This window comes from Gossypium hirsutum, chromosome A10 (assembly GCF_007990345.1).
Source record: "Gossypium hirsutum isolate 1008001.06 chromosome A10, Gossypium_hirsutum_v2.1, whole genome shotgun sequence".
Taxonomy (NCBI): Eukaryota; Viridiplantae; Streptophyta; class Magnoliopsida; order Malvales; family Malvaceae; genus Gossypium; species Gossypium hirsutum.
Genome location: NC_053433.1, coordinates 92,691,783 through 92,711,696, shown reverse-complemented (window position 1 = coordinate 92,711,696; position 19,914 = coordinate 92,691,783). Strand labels below are relative to the sequence as shown.

The 19,914-nt window shown below is 37.0% G+C and overlaps 1 non-coding gene across 1 annotated transcript; it reads left to right on the top strand.

The window, feature by feature from the left end:
• Positions 1 to 19,476: 19,476 nt before the first annotated feature.
• Positions 19,477 to 19,583, top strand: LOC121208846 (small nucleolar RNA R71). Its single transcript, XR_005903970.1, has one exon. It is a non-coding gene; the product is annotated as a small nucleolar RNA R71 (small nucleolar RNA).
• The last annotated feature ends 331 nt before the right edge of the window (positions 19,584 to 19,914 follow it).

Sequence of the window (19,914 nt, the reverse complement as noted above, 5' to 3'; positions counted from 1 at the left end):
CTAGAATGGGGTTACGAGGATTTACCTGATAACGCACCTCCTTCACATGCATTTATACATTCATACTCAAAATCCATTCAAAACATTCACAATGTCCCTTGTGAGGCTCCACGAGACCTTAAAACATGCTTAGAAGTGGTTCGGGACTAAGCCGGTAACATTTACAAACTTTGAGAAACTTATAAAATTTTCTTGTATTTAAAGGTCACATGCCTGTGTAAATAGGCCGTGTGCCTCAGACGGCCACAAGACACGCCCGTGTCATAGGCCCTGTGAAAACAGGGCATACATACTAACTTGCACCACACGATTGAAAACACGCCCGTGTGCCATGGTCGTGGGAAAACTAGAGAGGTTACTGACTTGGGTCACACAGCCGGCCACACGCCTATGTGCCAGCTCGTGTGCCACACACAACTAGTAAACACACTCGTGTGTCTAGGCTGTTGATGGGCCACGAAACTAACTAATATTTTGACAAAGGCAAGCACACATATCGAATAGTAGTATAGCTATGGTGAGTCTGGAATATCGTATGCACAATGACTAAAAGTACTAGTAATAACTATCTTTCTATTATTTAGCCTAATAAGTAAAGGAAGTGTTTTAATCTAAAATTAAACTAATTAACTATGAACGCGACAGAGATTAAATTGGAAAAATACTTAAGAAGACCAATGAGAAAGACAATACCTAGGAAAGAATCCACATAGACTTTACTTATTATTCTGAATCTGAATCAAACGATTTATTCACTTGTCTTGATCCATAGAAATCCCTAAATTATGTTAATATCTCTTTCGAGACTAAGAATAACTGACTCTAGGTTGATTAATTGAAATCTCTTTCTAATTAAAACCCCTATCATCGCATTAACTCGACCTATGGAATCCCCTATTAGATTTGACTATAATCTGGCAGATTTATGTCGTCCTATTTCTAGGATTGCAATCAACTCCGCTCAATTTATGCTAGATCTACTCCTAAACAGAGACTTTTTCTCCACTGAATAAGCACATCAAACTTAGATTAATATCCTGAAAATATTAAGGCAAGCATTAAGAAGACATAATTAAGAACAAGAACAAGTATTTATCGTGTAATTCAGATAATTAAATAATAAGATCTATCGTAGGTTTCATCCTCCCTAGGTATTTAAGGAGTTTAGTTCATAATGTAAAAGGAAAACATCTCAAATTTAGAAAAACAACAAGACATAAAAAGCCCAAATAAATTTCGAGAGAAATGTGAATGGAGATCTTCAATCTTCAAGTAGATTTGCCTCTGAGATGATTCCAACAGCTTTCTGCGAGTAATTTCCACGTTCAACTATGTGTGTCCCCTTAGGTCTTCTTCTAGTGTGTTTATATAGACTTTAGAATGCTCAAAAACCCTAAAAATGGCTTTTTTCGTGTATTTGGGAAACAGGGAGCGATATTGACATAGGCTGCCATATGGGCGTATGGCTAGCCCGTGTGGATCACACGAGCATGGCTCAGCCCGTGTGGAAATGGTCTTGGCCGTGTGGATCTTTAAATCAGCCCGTTTTGTCTGTTTTTGGCCCATTTTCTGCTTGTTTTGTTCCCCAATGCTCTCCTAAGTATAAAACATGAAATTAAAGGATTAAGAGCATCAAATTCACTAAATTAAATAATAAATCATCCAAAAACATGCTAAGCATGGTATTAAAATGTGTTACGTTTATGGTTTATCAAATATCCCCACACTTAAGTGTTTGCTTGTCCTCAAGAAAAATCCTCAACTCACAATTAAAATTAACTTTCTCAATTCATAATTCTCATCAATAATGTTTTATCATAATTCAAAAATAACCACACATTGATAATTCTACTAAAAGAGCCCTAAAGATTCAAACTATCCAAGTCACACATTTTTTTAAGACATGAAAACATAGGTATCTCCCCTTATCTAAGTAATTACCTTTAATTCAAAAACGACAAGATTTTACATCCTCACTAAAGATTCACTCAAACCACTCAAAGTGTTCAAGGTTTAAAAAAATTAAGCACTCAAAAGTCAATTATGAAAAGTCATTACCATAGGCTTGCATGAAAATCAAATCTTTACCACTATAAAATGATATGATACACAAATCAAAAGGTCTTTATAGGGTTGTAACGGGGCTTGGGTTAAAGGTGTGGATAAAGGATGAAAAAGAAGGCTAGAATCGAGATCGAATTGATAAATTACCTAACTAGAAAAATAAACAATTACTGAATAATTACATCAATCGAAATTATTAAAAAACAACACGAGCTTCTTCTTAGAATATGAAATTAACTACTTAAGCTCAAAAACATAGAACTAGTAATAATCAACATAAATTTACTTTCTTTTTTTATAACAATGGATAATAAGAGAAAATTTAACAACTGAAACAAAAGAACATAGTTAAGCAACTAACCAAATCAAATTTCGAAAAAAGGGAGTCAATAAATGGGAAAAAATTCTCAATGAATCAAAAATGAGTTATGGGTTAATATTAATGGGTAAATCAAGAAATGATTTGTTAGGCTCAAAGGGGTTCACTAATGGTTAATTATGAAGGTAAGCTTTTCGTGGGGTAAGTGGGTTAAAACCTAGGTGACTTTATCATCTTATTATATCAAATCAAAGATGTGGACTTGACATGTATAATCAAAGCAAGTTCTAGAATAACAAATCAATATTGACACACTTATAACCAATAATAAAGTGAGCAAGAAAAGAGTATGTTCTAAAGGCTCAAAATCTCACAAAAATTATGGTTTGTAACGTTAATCTTGCAAATCTCAAACTTCAAGGTAATACTTTAATTTAGGGAAACAACCTAAAATTTTTTAATTTTGAAAATAGAATTATCATGCTTGATTCTCTTGTGTCTTAAAGTTTAAAAAATTAATGCACAATTACCTATGAGTTTAATCTAATACATATCAATAAGAATCATAAATAGAGGAAAAATTTATTCTAACAGTAATATGAGGAAATTACTTAAGTATAAGGCATAATTCGGGGGTTTCCAAATAATCATATAAATAACCTCCCCACACTTAAGATGTACATTGTCCTCAATGTACAAACAAATGTAATCATAATATAAACAGAATATCATAAGAGAGGGAGAAAGCTGAAACTGCCTTTAATAATGGATGAAAGTCCCAAAATAGTGAAAAGCGGAATTGTAGATAAATGTAGAAGGAGTGCATGATTCTGAGCAACTGATAAGAAGATAAACACAAATACTGAAGAGGAGCAAAAGATTAAACTCGATTAGGGACAATTATTAGAAAGAAAAAATAAAGTTCAAAATATAAAGAGAGAATAAACATAAAAAGAAAAATTAAAAGAAAATAACCTCATCATTAGACTGATCAATGTCGCGAGCCGGTGGCGCTAGAAAGGAGATGTGGAGATGTTGGCATATCTGCTGTAGAGTTGCATTGATGCTGTCGAACCTCTGAAAACACTATTGTTCAAAGTGAGTAAATCGTTCGGAGAGGTCTGCGAAGGTCGTAGCAGAGTGAGTAGGGCTGTGACTCGAAGATGGTGGTGGAGGTGGATCCTCGTGGTAGGGAGGAGCATCATCAGTGAAGTCCTCTAGGTCATGCTGAACGTCAGACTAGAGTAGTCTGTATTGAGGGGGTCCACATCCGCGTCATGGCTCGATCATCCTTATGTGGATCATCCTCGGGATGCCCTGAAGGGACATCTGACCGACTAGGGTAAGTGTCGAGGACTGCTTCAATGTGTCGAGAAAACAGAAGTGTTGAGCGAGGCGAGTCACATAATGGCCTAGACAGATGGGGCCCTTCTTGTGGCATTCGGTCTGATGGCGAAAGGCGAGAGCAATAAAGTACGCCAAATCAGAGACATGCCAGGTAGCCATGCTCTATAGAAAATAGGCATCATAAGTCTGAAAACTCATGTACTCTCTTTGTCCTATCAAAGTATGAGCTAGGAGGGCGAGAAGGTACCGTAGGGCTAGAGGAAGAGACGTAGCCTTTGAGTGACTCGTGTCATAAGGTATCTGACTCCCTGTAAGCTCAGTCCAACATCGTGACGGTGAATGGTAGATGTGCCGATAGAGTCTAAAAAATTCTCGGCACTCATAAATTCTTTAGTGTAAATCCCAATAGCCGCGCCGAACTCAGGGATGGTCATCTGGCGTACCACACCACCAAGTCAAAAGGTGATGGTATCTGGCTCGTCATGAACACAGAATTCCAATGTAAGATCCATGTAGGTTGGCTCAAAAGTGACAAAAAATCTGTCCCATGGAGCTGTAGTGATGAAGGTGCGAACATCGTCAGCTAGGCGGACCTGCTCCAATGCGGCCCAATCGATACATCAGCCTAGACCAAGTGGTCACTCTCGATGGAGCTAGTATAATTCCTCCTAGGGTTCCATCGAAAATCGAAGATAAGGTTGGAGGACCTCGGCGGATGCGCTCGAGGAGGAGGTCCCACAGGGCTCTTCCGCTTTTTTGAAGCGGGGACGGCGACCTTAGATTTGCCTCGTGTGTTTGTCATGGTGTATCTACGTGAAAGTGATCAAATAATATTAAATAAATGAACTAAAATAATATAAGCAAGCGAATAAGAGTAAAAAAAATCTCAGTAAAGCTCAAAAACTTTCCTAATGGACATAATAAAGCTAATGGACTGCAAGCTACAACAAAATAAAAATCTAATAGTAGTGCACATGAAGAGGCAGATTAGTAAGACTAAAAATTAAGACACCAATAAAATCAACTAAACAAAAGATAGACACAATACTGCAGAATAAAATAAAAGTTAAGAAAAAGAAAATAACATTAAGTCAAATAGTAAGAATGTTTTGTATACAAGACTAATCATAACCTCAATAGTCAATAAGCTGAATAATAAGCAAGAATAATGCAAGAAGTAAATCAATAAACCTAATTAAAAATTAACTAGAAAAAAAAATAGTAATAATAAAGAAAGAAAGAAAGAAAGAATTATTAATATTAACAAAACTAAAATAAAAGAAGCGTAAAAAAGGGAAAAGAAGAACCGATGATGGGTGGTGGTCGGAGGTTTAAGGGGTGGTCGATGGGGAATGGTGGCCGAATGGTGGGAGTGGGAAATTGAAGGAGTGGAGGCGCTGGTCTGGAGCGAGAAAGGGGGTGCGTCAAGGGGGAAAGAGAGGACAATGGTGCAGGCTGGTTTGTTCGGGTGAGGGATGAGGGGAGGAAAACAAGAATGAAACTGAGGAGGTTGGGGGTGACGGTGGTCGGACTAGTTAGGGGTTAAAGGGCTGCGGCGACCAGGGGCTGAAAAAGATGGGAGGAAAACGACAAAAGTCAAAAAAATGAAAAGGGGATTTAGGGTTTAAATGGGGACACTGTCGTGTGATACCTGTGTTGGGCCACACGATCGTGTCACATGCCCGTGTAGTCTCGTTCTAGCCCGTGTGTATTTAAAATTTGTACCCCAGTCGTCACACGGCCTTGGACACGCCCATGTGTCCAGGCTGTGTGGTTCACATGGCCGTGTCGCATGGTTGTAGGCAATCTCGTTTGCTTCTCCCACACCCGTGTGGCCTCCCACACGCCCATGTGATCTCACACATGGCTGTGTGCCTTTCCCATGTAGCTCTTTGACTTGTTTTAAAATTGAAAAATTTAGTTCCAGTTTTCACACGGCGTCGGCGACGCTCGTGTGTCCAGGCCATGCAGTTCACACGACTGTGTCACACGTCCGTGTAGACTCTGTTAGGCCGTGTCTCTGTTGATAGTTGGGAAAATTAAGCTCCAGGATCAACACGGCCAAGGACTAGCCTGTATGTCCAGGCAGTGTGGGTTACACAGCTGTGTCGCCAGGCCGTGTAGCTTATTGTTGATTTTTTCAAATTTTAAAAATTGTCAAAAAGTCCACATTGCTAAGAACATGCCCATGTGTCCAGGCCGTGTAGGGTACATGGCCTTATCGCACGGTCGTGTAACTCATTATCGCGCCCATGTTAAGTCACAAGGCCTAGGACACACCTGTGTGCCCAAGCCGTGTGGGTTAAAAACTTGTATTTGAATGTTTAGTTAATTTTTAAAGAAATAATATGAAGTAAAAATGAGGAAATTAGCAATGTTAGTACTCAGATTGCCTCCCGAGAAGCGCTTATTTAAAGTCTAAGCTTGACTTACCTCATATTCACATGGTCATAGTGGATCGCGGAGTCGAGACTCCTCTTTTTTACCGTCATTTCTTTTATTTAAATAAGGCTTAAGTCGAGTACTGTTTACCTTTTAAATGCCAAAATAGGAATGGGTTAAGCTCTGAAGTGATTATTCAAGGGTCAGTTCCATCTAATAACACCTGGTCCCCAACCTTGAAGTGGTTCATTCCATCCTTAAGCTCGTCAAGGAGTTGCTTCAATTTTACATCGTATATTCTCGGTTTCTCCTTGACATGTGATTTCCATTCGTCTAGTTCATCGATCTGAAGCCTTCGTTCTTCATGAATTGTTCCGTCTTTGATACTTGAGCTGAACCGTGGCTCTATAACAGTTTTTCGAGGTGTTTCTTGCAAAGAATGTTGAGCCACAAGGTTATTAACATCAACAGAACTTGTAATATCATCTCGATCGCTAGATATTTTAGTAGAATCACGATTCGAAGAGTGATCATGTCATCTCCTACACGAAGTATGAGTTCACCTGTACCAACATCAATAATAGTTCTAGCAGTTGCTAAAAAGGGCCGACCTAGAATTAAGGGTACGTCACTATCCTCATCCATGTTTAAAACAACAAAGTCAACTGGGAATATAAATTTATCAATCTTTACAAGCATATCCTCAACAATACCCCTAGGAAATCTAATAGTTTTATCTGCCAATTGGATACTCATCCTAGTTTGTTTGGGTTTTCCAAAACCTAATTGTTTAAACATTTTATAGGGCACGACATTAATACTTGCCCCTAAATCAGAATAAGGAATAGTAAAATTGCTTGGATCTTTCAATTTGTTGGGTAGTTTATTCTATAGAATGGCTGAGCAGACTGTATTTAGCTCCACGTGTGGCGTTTCGTTTGTTTGCTAAAAGCTTCTTTAAAAATTTAACTAAGTTGGGAATCTGCAAAAGAGCTTTAATAAATGGTAAGTTAATATGTAACTTTTTCTAGAGTTTAAGAAATTCACCAAATTGCCCATTGGTATGGTCTTTCTTCGTCGTGTTGGGGTATGGCACATGAGGTTTATACTTTTTACTTACATGTTTTTGTTCATTGTGCTCACCTCAACCTTACCTTTACCTACCACAGTCTCTCACCTCTGTTCTGGTTCAGGCTTAACTAACCCTCATTCATCTCTTATTATAATTTCATGAAGTTTTTCTCTTGGGTTAGTTTCGGTATTACTTGGCAAGCTACCTTAGGGTCTTTTTGAAATCATCTTAGCCAGTTGGCCTATTTGATTCTCGAGCCCTTGAATCGACACTTGCTGATTTTTAAGTGCTGTTTCGGTGTTTTGGAAGTGAGTTTCTGACACCAAAATAAACTTCGTCAACATCTCTTCAAGGTTCAGCTTATTTTCATGTTGGTACGGTAATTGAAAGCCTGGGGGTTGTGGTCTCTGATTTCTTTGACCGCCCCAAGAGAAGTTGGGATGGTTCCTCCAACTTGTATTGTAAGTGTTACTATAGGGATTATTCTGAGGTCTACAATTATTACCCATATAGTTAACTTATTCGTCTTCTGCGCTAGGGTTGTAGGATCGACTTTTTGGAAGGTTTCTTCCTCCATTTGTGTCGCATTGCATCACTAGATGTACTTGCGTAGAACCATATAAACCATCAATCTTTTTATTTAAGAGCTCTACCTGGTTTGATAACATGGTGACCGCGTCGAGGTTGAAAACACCAACAGCTTTTGTTGGCTTTGTCTTCATGACTTTCCACTGATAATTATTCAGTGACATCTCTTCAATGAACTTATAAGCCTCCTCAGGTGTTTTGTTATTTAAGGTACTGCCAGCAACTGCGTCAATTAGTTGTCTAGTTGAGGGGTTCAAACCATTGTAGAAAGTCTGAACTTGTAACCACAAAGGTAACCCATGGTGAAGGCACCTTCTCAATAAATCCTTATACCTGTCCCCATGCATCGTATAGGGTCTCTAAGTCCATTTTTCCAAAGGAAGAGATATCATTCCTCAACTTTGCCGTCTTGGCCGGCGGAAAGTATTTCAACAAAAACTTTTCAGTGATTTGCTCCCATGTAGTGATGGACCCTCGAGACTATTTAGCTTTATTTCTTAATGAAAAGGGAAATAACTGAAGGCGAATGGCATCATTAGAAATGTCATTAATTTTGAAAATATTACTGTACTCCAGAAAGTTAGCCAAATGATTATTTGGATCCTGATCTTGCAAACTATCGAACTGAATAAACTGTTAGATCATCTGAATGGTGTTTGGCTTCAGTTTGAAGTTATTTGCAGCAATAGTAGGTCTCACAATACTCAATTCAACCTCCATTAAATTAGGCTTGGCATAGTCGTACATAGTACGAGGAGCAGGATTCTGATTTACAAGATTTGCAGAAACCACATGAGGTAGTGGATTATTTTGATTTTCAGCCATCTCTTCGGTAATATTGGTATCGTCCTCTTGCTCTTCCTCTATATACTATAGACTCCGCATTATTTCTCTACGATTTTTGCGAGCTGTGCTTTCAATTTCACTATCAAATAATAGAGGTCCTGACGGGTTTCTTCTAGTCATAAACTAAAAGAGCCAGCCATAAGCAAATAAGAGAAAAAAGTTAGTAAATTAAAGTAAAAGAAAAAATAAAAATAAAAATAAAAATGGCTAAAGTAATAAAAATTAAGTGTTCCTAATATTTTAGTCCTTGGCAACGGTGACAAAAACTTGATGAGTCACAAACCTAACTAATATTTTGACGAAGGCAAGCACACCTATCGAATAGTAGTATAGCTACAGTGAGTCCGGAATATCATATCCACAAGGACTAAAAGTACTAGTAATAACTATCTGTATATTATTTAGCCTAATAATTAAAAGAGGTGTTTTAATCTAAAATTAAACTAATTAACTATGAACGCGATAGAGATCAAATTTGGAAAATACTTAAGAAGACCAATGAGAAAGACAACACCCAGGAAAGAATCCACCTAGACTTCACTTATTATTCTGAATCTGAATCAAAAGATTTATTCACTTGTCTTGATCCGTAGAAATCCCTAAATTATGTTAATATCTCTTTCTAGACTAAGAACAACTGACTCTAGGTTGATTAATTTAAATCTCTTTCTAATTAAAACCACTATCATCGCATTAACTCGATCTATGGATTCCCCTATTAGATTTGACTCTAATCCGACAGATTTATGTCATCCTATTTCTAGGATTGCAATAAACTCTGCTCAATTATGCTAGATCTACTCCTAAACAGGGACTTTTGCTCTACTGAATAAGCACACCAAACTTGGATTAATATCCTGAAAATATTAAGGCAAGGATTAAGAACAGATAATTAAGAACAAGAACAAGTATTTATCGTGTAATTCAGATAATTATATAATAAAATCCATCGTAGGTTTCATCCTCCCTAGGTATTTTGGGAGTTTAGTTCATAATGTAAAAGGAAAACATCTTAAATTTAGAAAAACAGCAATACATAAAAAACCCAAATAAACTTCGAGAGAAACTTGAATGGAGATCTTCAATCTTGAAGTGGATCTACCGCCGAGATGGTTCCAATGGCTTTCTTCGAGTAATTTCTGCTTTCTACGTTGTGTGTCCCCTTAGGTCTTCTTTTAGTGTCTTTATATAGACTTCAGAATGCTCAGAAACACTAAAAATTGGCTTTTTTTTAGTGTTTGGGAAATAAGGAGCGATATCGACACGGGCTGCCACATGTGCGTGTGGCTAGCCCGTGTGGATCATATGGGCATGTGCTCAGTCCATCTGGAAATGGTCCTAGCTGTGTGGATCTTTATATCAGCCCGTTTTATCCGTTTTTGGCCCGTTTTCTGCTCCTTTTGTTCCTTTATGCTCTCCTAAGTATAAAACATGAAATTAAATGATTAAGAGCATCAAATTCACTAAATTAAATAATAAATCATCCAAAAACACACTAAGCATGGGATTAAAATGTGTTACTTTTATGGTTTATCAGCCATGGCAAACTTGTAAGGTATACTAACTTAATTCGAAAGGGTACTGGAACAACGGAAATGTGCAAGTGTACATAATCGCAACAAGTAATAAAGTGACTAGTAAATGTCGAGTTATTGTACCCATAGGGTCTGTAAAAAGAATTATTTATGAAATTAATTGTAAAAAAATTTGGTGAGGTAAAAATAATTTGGTTTTAAAAGATGGTCAAAAACTGTTTAAAAAACACTAATTAAATAATTAAAAATAAAACAAAGGAGTTCTAATGCACGATTTCAAATAAGATTTAATCAAGGTAACATACTTGTGTTGGATTAATTATATTTCTTGAACTCCGAATTATTAAACTCATGTTTACACTGTTACGAATAAATTCACAGCAACCCGACAATTTACTAACTTATGAACAAACTTATATACAAAAACCCATTCATCTTTTGATATATCCCTATGTCAATTTAACCTACTAAACAGATTCTAGTAAGCAAACATGTTATTGCACATACATACTCATTAAACTGAACTAATCTCTTGCATATCCCTACGTCAATTCAAACGATTAATTAAATCTAATCAGCATATAAAATACTATGTGAGGTAACAAGGCATCCCTACCTTGAAATAGTTTAATCACAATAATCTTGCAAGTCATACAAGGCAATAATATCGCCAGATACATTGCTAATTTAACCTTCAGCTACCTTAGAAGAATAAGCATGCACTGATTAAGTAATGTGTCAATTACTTATAGTTGCAATCCGTTTAAATAATTAATTCATTAGCCACCTCACAGTCGTAACACAAGAATAACTTAGGCATGATTTTACTTAATCAAACAATTTACTAAGGCCTATAACAACATAAACATCATTTTAACAATTCAAGCAGGCAGAATATAATCAACCCAACACAAACTTAATTTAAGATAAATTGATTAAAATAACCATTTCAATAGCATAAATATTCATAAACATGTTCGTCAAAACAATAACAAAAATTAGAGAGATAGGGAACAATAAGCAAATTCGGTGTTTCTCTTTGGCTTGACTAGTTGCTCCGTTCTTCGTTGCCCTCGGCTATCAAGGTAGCTTATGAAAATTTAATGGCTGCTCCAAAATGGCTGATGAGAGCCTCTTTTCCAAGAGAAGAAATCGTCATTTGAACAAGAGGGAAATGGGATGGAAAAATGAGAGAATGTTGTGGAATGAGGGATGGATGAGGGATGCCTTGAATGGTCAGCAAAGGGTGGCTTTTATAGCTGAATATGAAAGCTAAAAATAGCAAAAAGAATCAGCCTAAGATACCTACCTTGGCTTGCCACACACATGGCAAAGTTGAGAGTTTCAACTTTGCTATTTTAAGCTTAGGGCAGTTTCATAAAGCCACAATTAAAGGAGGGGTTTGAATGCATTTTGAAAGTTCTTCAAGGCCCTTTTTGCAATCATATTTAATCAGCTAAAATGCTAATTTGGGTAAGCATATGGACGGTTCTAGGCTGCCCATTTAGTGGTTAGTTCAGTTCACTCAATATGGTTCGACTAATGCGGTTCAACTGGACCCTTTCTCCATAATTAATTAAAAATAATTTATTTAACCCAAATTAAATGGGGAATAAATTAAAATTAATTAAATTATGAATTAATACACATTTCTGGATAGTCTTAGGCTGGAAATTAATGTGCCTCAAAACTTCAAATTGCTTCTCGGTTTTGTGCTTGCAGCAGTGTTAGCCGAGCCAATTTTCGCCCATTGCGCGAATCTGTCGAAAATAGTCAAAATTAATCAAAATTAAGTATAAAATTAACTAAATTCACCATGTTTATATTTTTAACACATTTTAATTATTTTATAATATTTAAATATTTTTCGACAAGAATTTAACCAGATTTGCATGAATTTAAGTAAAAATGGGTATGAAAAAGTATATAAATTTTTGTGTTTCCACACCCCAAAACTTAATTCATTGCTCATCCCGTGTAATACACAAATTTTGAAAAGAATCTCTTCTAAATACCTTTGAAAAAAATCCTTCAGAACAACATTTTTCCCAAAATTATGAATTTGGAATACTTATGCTCAAAGAAAAGAAATCTGATAGTTATGCTACTTAAGTATACATATCGTTCAAATTAAATTCAACAACTTATTATAATAGCAAAATTTAGACTAAATGCTTTTGTAACAAAGACATATTACCAATTTGATTTTTATTCCTTTATTCAAGACTAAGCTGCAATCATTAAGCTTAACTTATGTCTTCATATGTTGATCGTAGCAATTTCTCTCCACTAATGTAGGTAGCATTATGACTTTGAATCAATAGGTCTTTATCAACGTTGTAACGTGGCTAGGCTAGGGGTAGGTGAAAGATGGATAAATTTTGGTTTAAAAACCTTAGACTCAGCGTCAATCGAACCTTCGGAATTTCCACCTTCAATACCCCAACTTGACTTTCATATGCTCTTTTGTACATCTCTTTCAAATACTTGTGCTGTATTTTCTTTTCTTTTCTTTTCTTTTTTTTAATCACGAGCACTTACTTTGTGTACTGCAATTCTTGAGCAATTGATACTTCTTTTCAACTCCCCCAAACTTATTTTCGAAGTACATTTGAATATTACTGAGTCTAGCGTTTGGGACAATTTTAAGGTCATTAACCGAAAAGTAATGGTTAATTATTGCAAGGGTCGAAATAAAATTAGGCCATATAGTCTCAAAGTTGGGTTTCAAAGAATAAAACTTTACCATGGTGGGCTTGAAATGCTCAAACGGTCCAAACAATAGTTCCCTAAATCATTTCCAATGTTCCATGCTCCCTAGGATTTTGCCTCAAGAAACTACTAAGTCAATGCTAAAGACTTAAACTTTCATGCATACCTAACTTTCCTAAAAAACTAAAAGTTTTATGGTACAAATTTGCATTCTTTATTAAAAATACATTCATGTCATTATTAAGCTAGCATAATAATTTATTGAAATAATATAAATTTATTCATACTCCAATTGAGCATACTTAACAAAATTCAAAATTTTGAACAAAATATATCCTAATCATAATTAAAAAAAATTTATTTAGAGTGGAAATAATTTAAATTTTCGGTCCCCCGACTTCAAATGAACAATGTCCTCATTGTTTAAAGTGAACAGATACTATACACCAGGAAGGATTTTAGAAAAGAGGAGGAGAGTCAATTTGACTGCTTACATACCAAGCTCTTTCTAAATCCAATCCTAGACATGTATATATCTATTGCCACACTTTATACTTGGTGACTTGCTCACATTTTATTAGTGATTTTCCTCTCTTGTTTTATTATACAGAAAATAAAAGATTCCTAATTAAACTTAATCTTAAAAATATTCTAAGAACAAAAATAATGTAAAGTCAAGATCCCCCTTTATTTATTTACAAACCCTTCCAAATTTGACTCATCTTTTGCTCCATCACTATCGCCTTTGCATGAATCGCTTCGCTCCTTCTTTGATAATAGACTCCATGGTTCAAATATGAAATCTGGAAACTCAGGCACAAAAATAAACGAGTCATTGTATATTTTCTTAAAAGCACTTCTCATCGAGTCATCCCTTATTTTTTAGTATCTCCAGTAGACTTGTTGCTACCATTACATATGTTACATTAAGTCCATCAATTTTGATAGCTCATCTCGAAGGTCTAGGTTAGGCGGTTGAGCTCTATACATTGAAGTTTCAGTATCAGGTTCAGCTTCTGGCTCCACTGATTCTACTTTATCAGGGACTTCAAATGTTTGCATCGTGGGATTTTCTTCTTCATCAGGGTCCTCTGGTTCCTCACTTACTTCAACTCATTTTTGTAGAATTGAGTCTCCAGCTACTCGGTAAAGGTCGCAATCCATGATTATGCCTTGGCCTATACCCGGTCTTCCTTAAATTCGCAAGAATTTCAGCTTTATTATAAAGGGGAAGTGAGCAGGGCCAGAGCGTTTAACTGCACAATTCTCTATTTTCCTCAAGATGATCTTCCCCACATCAATGGTCTTTCCAGTTAGGATTGAGTACAATAAGACCATTCGCTCTAATGAGATTGTAGTCCCATGTAAGCTAGGCATAAGGCTGAATCGGATGAAGTAAAACCATACCTTCGTGAGTGGAGTCAAATATTCTATTCGACAAGTGTGGATTCTTTATTTTGACATAGTCCATGTAGAACCCTAAACTGTCAGTTCCTCGAGCATTTCTTGCAAATTTTTATTATTTATGAAAAGAGCAACCAAATTTTAAAAATGATTTAATTAAGTCCCTAGACTAAATGAAAATTTGGAATTGAGTTGCAATTTAAGACTTGGATCAAAATTGACCCTTTCATTTGAAAAATCAAAAATTGAAATTTCTATTTAGAGAATAATTTTTAGGAAAATTATGTTAAAATCAATTCCCAGGAAAGATTAGAGGGGTCACAAGTGGTCCCGCTTAAGTTCCAATCTCCTAGACAGAATTTATTTAAACATACTAATCTCGAAAATATACCCTAAATCATTTATTAAAAAGGAAAATAAGAAAATTTTAAACATCCGATAAAAAGAATGAAATTTCATTCCATTCAATCTTATCTCCCCAATAGTGTTTCAGGTGCTGAGCATTAACTTGAAAATTACCTCCCTTACCTTGGAGCTCGACAACTCCGTATGGATAGACGCGATGAATCGTAAATGGACCAGACCAACGTGATTTTAGCTTACCTAGAAAGAACTTTAGTCTGGAATTAAATAAAAAAAACTCACTGACCTGCTTCAAATTCTCGAACTCCAATGTGCTTGTCATGCCATTTCTTAAGTCTCTCCTTAAGTAATTTGGCATTTTCGTAGGAGAATAGCCGGAGTTCCTCTAGCTCATTGAGTTGGAGCATCTGTTTCTCTTTAGCATGCTTAGGACCCAAGTTGAGTTGTCGAAGAGCCCAATAAGCCTTGTGCTCTAACTCTAAGGGTAGATGACATGCTTTCCCAAAGACCAACCTGTAGGTTGACATCCCTAAAGGTGCCTTGTATGCTATTCGGTAAGCCCATAAATCATCATCCAACCTTTTGGACCAATCTCATCGGTTTGGGCAAACTACCTTCTCAAGTATGCCTTTGATTTCCTTATTTGCCAGTTCAGCTTGCCCATTCATCTACCGATTGTAAGCTATTGCAACCTTGTGTTTCACTCCGTGCTTGTCTAATAGCCATTTTAACCACTTGTTCACGAAGTAAGACCCTTCATCACTAATGATGGCTCTTAGGGTTCAAACCTTGTGAAAATGTGTTTCTGCAAGAACTTAATTACAACCCTAGCATTATTTTTCGGATAAGATTCAGCCACGACCACTTGGACACATAGTCTACTACTACCAATATATACTTGTGACCAAAAGACGGAGGGAAAGGACCAAGAAAGTCAATACCCCATACATCGAACAATTCTACCTCAATGATGTTTGTTCGAGGCATATCATTTTTGTTGGTGACATTTCCGACCCTTTGACATCGGTCACAGCTCTTTACGTATGCATATGCATCCTTGAATAGTGTTGGCCAAAAGAATCCGACTTGTATTACTTTAGCCGTCGTACGAGTACCTCCAAAGTGTCCCCCACTCGAAGCTGAGTGACAATGGTATAAAATCTTTTATACTTCATCTTCTGCCACGTATCTCCTAATCGTCTAATCTGCACACCTTTTAAACAAATATGGCTCTTCCCAGAAATAGTACTTCACATCATGAAGAAACTTTCTCCTTTGTTGATAAGTCTTATCAATTGGCATCAAACTACAAGCTAAATAGTTAGCAATATCAGCAAACTAAGGGGTACTATGGACATGACTTACCTTCAGTATGTGTTCATCTGGAAATGTTTCCTGAATTTGTATGATAGGAGAGTTCCCTTCTTGCGGCTCCAATCTGGACAAGTGATCTGCTACTTGGTTTTCTACTCCCTTTCGATATTGAATTTCTAGATCAAACTCTTGAAGTAGAAGCACCCATCGGATCAGTCTCGACTTAGCATCTTTCTTGGCAAGTAAATACTTAATTGCCGAGTGGTCCGTATAAATAGTTACTTTGGTACCTACAAGATAATATCAAAACTTGTCAAAAGCAAATACAATAGCAAGTAACTCATTTTCTATTACCGTATAGTTCAGTTGAACTCCTGTAAGAGTCTGGCTTGCATAGTAGATGGGATGGAAAGCTTTGGTCCTTCACTGGCCCATGACAGCTCCGATCGCAAAGTCGCTTGCATCACACATTAATTCAAATGGAAAATCCCAGTCTAGTGTGAAGATTATGGGTGCCGTAACTAACCGACTCTTCAAATCCTTGAAAGCTTTTAAGCATTCATCATCGAACTTGAAAATCGTGTCCTTCTCCAATAGTTTGCATAAGGGTTTAGCAGTTTTGGAGAAGTCCTAGATAAATCTTCGATAGAAACCGGCATGGCCCAAAAAGCTCCTAACACCCTTTACAGATGTTGAAGGTGGGAGTTTCTCAATAACATCTACCTTTGCTTTGTCTACCTCGATTCCATGTCTCGTTACCCGATGCCCTAGAACAATTCCTTCTCGCACCATGAAATGGTACTTTTCCCAATTAAGTATTAGGTTCGTTTCTTCACATCTAGCTTAGTACCTAAGCTAGATTGGCTAAGCAATCATCATAGATATCTCCGAATACTGAAAAGTCATCCATAAAAACTTCCAAGTACTTCTCAACCATGTTGGTAAAAATAGACATCATACATCTTTGAAATGTAACAGGTGCATTACATAAACCAAATGGCATGCGTCTAAATGCAAATGTACTGTACGGGCAGGTGAACGCTGTCTTGTGTTAGTCTTCCAGTGCTACTGTAATTTGATTATACCCCTAGTATCCATCGAAAAAATAGTAATAGTCTCACCCCGCGAGTCTATCCAGCATCTGATCCAAGAACGGCAAGGAAAAGTGATCTTTCCTAGTCGTCTTTTTCAGCTTTCGGTAATCAATGCAAATCCTCCATCCCGTAACTGTTCTAGTTGGTATTAACTCATTATTCTCATTCTCTACAACTGTGATACCTCCCTTCTTTGGCACACACTGGATCGGACTTACCCACGAACTGTCTGAGATGGGATAAATGATATCCGCATCTAACCACTTGATAATCTTCTTTTTCACCACGTCCTTCATGATGGGGTTCAGTCTTCATTGTCTATCAATCTTCCCTTTTTCACCATCTTCCAAGATAATCCTGTGCATGCATACAGATGGACTAATACTGCGGATATCGATTATGGTCCATCTGATAGCCTTCTTGAATTGTTTCAACACCGAGATGAGTTTCTCTTCTTGCTCAGTAGTTAATTCCGCTGAAACAATCACAGGCAGAGTAGAAGCGTTACCTAAATAAACATATTTTAAATGTGACGGTAAGACCTTGAGTTCTTATTTAGTGGTTCCTCAATTGATGCTTTTGGTTAGGCATACTCCTTCTCTAACTCCAAAGATTCAAAACGGGATTGTGAATTAAATCCCCTTTGATTAGCTTCTAACAAAGCTAAGTATTCATCCTCCTCTTCATCATTGGAGGATCTGATGTTAAAATTTGTTCCAACGGATCCTTAACATAGTTGAGCTCCTTTTCCACTATTAAATCCTCTAAATTGGATACTGCAGAATAATCATCAATTGTATCAGAAAATCGCATAGGCTTAAAAACATTAAATGTTACCTGATCATCCTGAACACGTATCATAAGCTCGCCCTTCTGCATATCAATAAGGGTCCTTCCGGTTGCTAAGAGTAGTCTTCCTAGGATAATTGGCACTTCTTTTTCTGCTTCAAAGTCTAGGATAACAAAATCAGTAGGGAAGATAAATTTATCTACACGTACCAATACATCCTCGGTTTTTCCTTCTAGATGTGCTAAGGATTGATCTGCTAGTTGAAGTGTAATCGTAGTAGGTCTAACTTCCCCTATCCCCAACTTTCTAAATATTGACATAGGCATCAAGTTTATACTTGCACCCAAGTCACATAGTGCCTTACCACAATATGTTGCTCCAATGTTGTAAGGTATGGTAAAACATCCAAGATCCTTCAGCTTTAGGGGTAGTTTGTCTTGAAGATATGTGCTGCATTCCTTCGCCAGAGCTACCGTCTCAAATTCTCCAAGTCTTCATTTTTTGGACAGGATATCCTTCATGAACTTGATGTAGTTCGGCATTTTTTCAAGTGCTTCAACCAACAGGATATTGATGTGAAGTTGCTTGAGTACGTCTAGGAATTTCTTGAATTAAATTTCCTATTTCTGCTTCTGAAGTCTTTGAAGGTAGGGTGGTGGTGGTTTCTTTACTGGAACTGGTTGATTCATTTTCTACGGTAATTCTGCATGTAACGGAGTTGTTAGTTGATAAGAATTAGCTGGTTCTAGAATTACCTTGTTGGGTTTTGCAAATTCTGGTTCTTGTAAAACTGGAACTTCAACACTTGGTTGAACTTCTTCTGAGTCTTGAGCATCAGCTAGCTCCTTTTCAGCTTCAATAGTGTTGGGCTCTACTGTCTTTCCGCTCCTTAATGTTAACACTTTGCAGTGTTCCTTCCCTGGATTTCTTGGATTCTTCGAATCACTTGGTAAAGCACCTTATGGTCGGTTCCTGAGTTCAGTAGCAAGCTGGCCCACTTGATTCTCCAAATTCCTTAGAGTGGCGTCATTTTTTGCCATGTATTACTTTAATAATTTCTCTAAGCTATTGGATGATTTAGCCTGAGTTGGTTTCTAAGCTTGTTGGGAAAAACTAAGCGGCTGAGTTGGTCTAGGTTGAGCATAGTTGTTATTGGTTCCAGCCCCTTGGTTACTCAAGGAAAAATTTGGGTGGTTTTGCCACGATGGGTTATAGAAGTTAGATTGCTTTCCTCGATTTTGGTTTTGGTTACCCATGTAATATACGGATTCGAGATTCGATGGACATTCTTTGAAAAATGTCCTTCCCTATAATAAACACGGGATATACTCTCAAATTGGTGAGGTTGTTGGGCTGTAAAACTGTTAGACCCATTAGTGGTAAGATTCTTAAGCATTGAAGAGATTGAAGATACCTGAGATGCAAGTGAAGTGAAAGCGTCCACTTCATGTATTCCAGTGACTTGTCTTCCTGATGCGGCTCGATTGGTTGGCCATTGATAATTGTTACCGGCGATCATCTCGATGATTTCATAAGCCTCATTATAAGACTTAGAAAGGAGAGCACCGTTAGCAGAAGCGTCTACTACCATCCTCGTGTGAGTATTGATACCATTATAAAATGTTTCAAGTTGGATGCAATATAGGATTCCATGGTAAGGGCATTTCTGTAATAGTTCTTTGTATCGTTCCCATGCCTCATACAAGGATTCATCATCCATTTGTTGAAAGGCAGTGATCTTGTTCCTCAAGTTAGCATCCTTGCTTGGCGGGAAATACTTCATGAGGAATTTTTCGGCTAACTCTTGCCATGTAGAAATTGAGTTTGGTGGCAATGAATTTAACCAGGCTCGAGCTCTGTCCCTTAGTGAGTACAGGAACAGCTTCAATCATAATGCATCTTCGGGAACTCCAGCTAATTTGAAAGAGTCACTCACCTCCATAAATAGTCTTAGGTGAAGATGAGGATCTTCAGTAGGCATTCCACTAAATTGGCCCGTTGTCTGAAGCATCTGGAACATGACTGGCTTCAGCTCGAATTGTTGTGCTTCGATTTTGGGTCTCTTAATGCCCAGATTAAGATCG